Raw genomic sequence first — 5,555 nt, forward strand, 5'->3', positions numbered from 1 at the left:
TATATATATATATATATATATATATATATATATATATAAAATGTATTATATGCAATATATATAATAGCTCTGTCTAAAAAATGATTACAATTGATACATGTTTGAGATAAAATTATTATTGGAACTATTTTGGATTTATTAGGACTCCGTATAATAGATCCAAAATAGTCCAAAAATGAATTCTGAAAATGTTCAAAATAAGTCCAGAAGAAGTCCAAAATAAATCCAGAAGATGTCCAAAATAAGTCCGATAACGGATATTTTATAAACATCCAAAGTTGTGTCAAACATATATCTTATGGACGTACATCAGACATTCGACGGATTTTTTCTGGATCAAAAAAGAATATCCGATGTCCAAAAATGAATGTTGAACATCAACATTGGACGATTTTTGTGCTATTTATAGAGTAGATGCATGATTTTTAATTCTTCTTCTTATTAACGGGACAACTGTGATTTAGACATTTCAAAGACAGAACATAATATTATTAAGAATTACTGAAGCTGAGTACATAGCGTTGAGTACTGCAAAAGATGTTATTTGGATTACCGGTTTTCTGAACGAACTTGATCAACAGTGCAAGCCTTATTTTTCTTATGATGTTGCTAATTAAAGCACTATAGCTTGCTCATAATGCGAAATCTAATAATTCGAAATCTCAAAATTATTTGATCCTCTCAGTCTATTGAGTCTATTATTGTTTCTAAAATGATAATGCAAAAAATTTGGCAATTAAAAATTCATTAGGATGAATCTATGCCTCTGAATATTTATACAAAATGGTCAGATTTTCGGAATCAACTTAGTCAATTAAACAGTCTTAATATTCCGCGATGTGTTAGAATCCACAACGAGCACCATTTCCAATTACACGGATTTTGTAATGCTAACCAGTGGGCATGTGTATATATCCGCAGTGCCAACATCGAACTGCCAATGATGAATTTTGTATCAAGCTCTTGTGTTCAAAAACTAATGTTGCGCCTATAAAACAGTATTTATTCCGTGATTAGAACTCTATGCAGCAGTGATATAACATAATTAATCGATAAAATTTAATCATTCGTCGACTTGAGAATGGCGAATGTGTTTCTTTGATCAGATTCCATTCTAGTGCTGCTTTGGGCTTGATTTTGCTCACGTAAGTTTTTGCGAATCAGCGAGGTACAGATTCATAGATCAATCTAATTGGCATCATGTGCTGACGTCAGAAAATCCCATAGATCTGTTGTCTCGAGAGATCTGATGTGTCCGAACGATATTCAGTTTTCATCGCTGTGGTAGCATGATCCTAATTTTTTAATAGATCGTGAAGATTCGTAACCAACAATCAATTTTTATATCTCAGAATCCGAGTTTCCCGAATTGCGGAAAGCCTCTTTTATTTAATTACTGCCTCTGTGCAAGCAATAATTGTCAATCTGTTTACAGAGTTAATAAATAAATTCTTAAAGAACAAAATATGCCGAATTGTTGCTTATTGTTTACGATTTCTTAATTGTCGCGATTTAGCAATCCGCAAGTCGGACGAAAATATTTCTCATGACGAAGTTAAAAGTGCCTTGCGTGTGCCTTGTTGTTTAAATGCGCTTTTCCTAACGAAATTAAATAATTGGTGGAGGAAGCTTCGCTTAGCTCATCTAATTCCTTGAGTTCATTGCCATCATTTGTGGATGATCAGCACATAATCCGCGGAGGAAGAATAAAGAATTAGCATATGATGTCACCCAATCTTATTGAAAAATCATCGACTTACTCAGTTAATTATTCAGCAAGCATACAAAATCTTCACGCAGGTCTGCAGGGCACTGTCGCACTACTATAAGACAAAATTTTTGGCCATGTTCGATGCGCTCAGTTACATGTAAAATTATTCAAAAATGCATCATCTATTTTAAATGCATCATTTTCGGAAGCTAGGATGGGAGAATTGCCACCTCCTAGAGTAAGACTGTCGCGACCGTGTTCAAGTCATGGCATGATTACGTTGGTCCTGTTATTGTACGAGAGGACAAACGATAAAATGCTTGAAATAACAAGCATATATTTGTATTTTTGTTTATTTTGCTACAAAAGAAGTCCGGGACATTCATCCAGGTTTGGATAACGTTGAGAGATGCTACCATCATTACAGCCAAGGGAGAAGTTACAAGGCCACTCCAAGTTGGCAATTTTACAATCGACGAAGAAACTACAATTTAATTTTATCTAATTAATTTCACAATTGTAGAATTGTAGAATTGTTAGAATTTATTTATTTATTTATTTATTTATAAAACTTTATTTGTAAACATAGTTGACTAAAGGTATTAACTTAAAATTGACGATAATATAAGCAAAACAAGAGAAGGTTAGAGTGCTAATAAGACGATCAATTAATTTGACTCTGTTAATGAACTAATGTTCATTTGTACTAATGTTTTCACAAATTTATATTTTCATATCTTGTATTTTTTACTATCTTTTAATTTATTCACTTCAAGTTATTATTTCTCTGTCTATATTGACTTTGTAAGGCATAGGCTTTCAAGATAGGCGGTGTTTCGTGTTAAACTAGTACAATCTTTCTGACTCATGTTCTCAAGTAACGGTTCTATCAATTCAGAGAATGATCGTGAGTATTTGTATATATTCGGAGATAGACAGATATCTCCAATAATTCTTTCCGGTTCATATCATTTTGTTGTAAAATCAAGAATTCTCGCTCTACCGTCTAATCCGAAACATCGCGTGGCAACTAATAAATTAATAAGTTTAACTTACATCTTTAACTCGTATTAATCTTAAATGTAACCAACGCTCATCCAAGATTCGTGGCTCATTATAAAAAACAGAAGTCTTTGCTTCTGTCCTCGATTGCATCATTCGTGGAATAAAGCTGAAATTTACATGCAATATATCCAACAATAATACTCTGTAATTAATTAATCAATTGGCAGGCAATTGAAGACAAGAATCAATGAATACAAAAGTCATATTCGATGGAACACGTCAGCTCGATTAATGATAACGGAAATAGATTGCAGCACAAACATGATTGGGACAACATTAAAATTTTAGACAAAGAACCTTGTTATAATAAGCGTTTGATTTCAGAAATGTTAAACATTGAAAAACAAAAAACAATCTAAATCCATAAACGGAAAGCCTACATAAAGCTTACATACCATTAATAAACAAAATCTGACATTGCAATACCAAAATTATTTTATTATTTGTCAGTTCGTGTTCATTTGTCGTGACAGAAACATATATATGAAACATATATATATATACCTCTTGTTAAATACTTTCTTTATATAATGATTATTTTCTGTATACAATGTTAATTTTAGATTGTGACTAATTTTTCCATTGCGATATCGTTATTATTTCACTATAAACCAACACTGACGCTTAATAATATAAAAATTGACGAACATCTTCTCGATATGCGAAACTTAACTTTATGGCCAATTGGAGTGATGCATCTATTCAAATTTGTTACTTTTCCTTTTATTTTTTATTTTTAACTTGACTCTTTATTAGAACATCGAGAAATTTTAAACAACTGGTCATCTAACCGTTTGCGAGTAATTTCCGTCTCTCTGCAAAACATCTCTCTCATCATTACGATGTTTATAATTTTATCTATCTCTTCGACTGCGTTCAACGAATGTAACATTTGAACATATGCGATTTGCATATCTGGTAATATATGTATATATATATATATATATATATATATATATATATATATGTATGATTTTAATTAATTAGAGAGTATTATATTATATATACTTCTCGTTTGAGTTTTTAAGTTTTAAAATATTTCGTTAACATTTGACTCTTATGTGCTCTGTATACTCTCGTTAATGTTTTTTAAAAAAAATGTATAATATGATATTTAAATATATTGTTCCATATTGTTAAATATATTGATATTTAAATATATTGTTAGTCCAGCAGACTCTGCCGACTCTTTTCTATCTGGAATTCGTTGAAATAAAAAGACAGCGAATAACACACAAATTGAGAAGACTAAAAATTTTCTTTTCCCATATTAAAACTAAAACGAAGACTCTAGTATCTCCTCGTAAATATATCTCGCTCCAAGATAAACTAAAAATCGATGCACGTGCACGAGCGATAGGATCAAAAGGACGAGTTTGTGCCCCTCGAATATTGCGAAAAAAAAATAAATAAATAAATATGTCATTGGAAGCGTAAGACCGGCGCCAAGATACTTTGAACGGTCAAGTCGCGGACGATTCTCATGAGTCCGTGTTCACAAAATCTAAGAAGCGACACGTGACGTTCAGGGATAGATTCTGGGTCTTGTGCCGACATTACACGTGCGCTTTCTTAATGTACTGCGCGTGCGTTTTCCTATAAATATTAAGGTCATAAAATTTAGGAGAATACTTTTCCATACTACAGATTCCGGTCAACATCCTTTCCTCTCCCAAGATCTTGACCAATCCGAGAGCAAAGGAAAAAATCTTACTACTAGTTAACAAAATCTATTCCACCAATCCATATCAGCGATTAGTATAAAAACCACGGCCTTCGGGGTGATTTTTCTCTCTGAGTTTGGGGAAGCTATAATTGTTGATACCTTTGAAAAAGGCTTCATCCGATTCTCGAAGCCCTTTTTCTCCAGTAGAGCCAGTGCAAAACGGTACTATCATCTTAAGATCAATGGCACTGACTGACCGGAGAAATTAACGAAGCGGACTTGCCGCCAGCATTCCACAATCGACGGCATCCTTTCCGATGATCTCTCGGATACATCGCTATCGCCAAATAGTAAGTCTTAGATTTTACTGCAATACACTGTGAGTTCTCCTCTTCTTGTATGCTCCTTCTTTAAAAACGACCAATTTTTAGCGCGTTCACGCAGTTCTTTCGCCTCTCGTCACCGTTACCCAACAATGCTCACTGACTCACCGCCCATGTCCGCTTTAAGATCGCGGAAAATTCTAGAGAACAATCTCTGCTAATTCAAGCATCGATCCAAGAAAGAATTCCGGTCGTTCAGCCTCCAGCCTCGATTCTATCATCGCTATTACAAATTTTTTACTCCTCTGTCTCCGATTTGTCCCCAGACTTCTTCGATGACTTCTTCCCGTCCAGTCCTCTCCTTGTTTCACATCCAATATCACCATCCCCGATTGAGGAATTTCCTGTCTCGCATATTATCCTCTCAATTCCTCCTGTTCAAATCTGACGCTTACTCTTCCGCTAGTCATCTTCCTCTCCTCTTTCATAACGCTCAGTTGTTGGAATACGTGTCCTATTTTATTCCTTCCACCAATGACCAAGTGATAGTTGGCATCACAGGACCACTTGTTTATTTTTAGTCCCTATACCATCCCTTATTCCCATTGATTTTTCTTTCCAACCATGTGAGCTTATACACTTTAATTTTCTCCTCTTCTTTCCAAACTCTTCACGCTCAAAATAACGTCCATATCACACACCTCTCACCACTCTCTCTTTCCACACACACACACACACACACACACACACACACACACACACAATAATATGCGTATGATCATTGTTATTT

The sequence above is a fragment of the Atta cephalotes genome (genome assembly GCF_000143395.1).
Source record: "Atta cephalotes unplaced genomic scaffold scaffold00036, whole genome shotgun sequence".
NCBI classification, from domain to species: domain Eukaryota; kingdom Metazoa; phylum Arthropoda; class Insecta; order Hymenoptera; family Formicidae; genus Atta; species Atta cephalotes.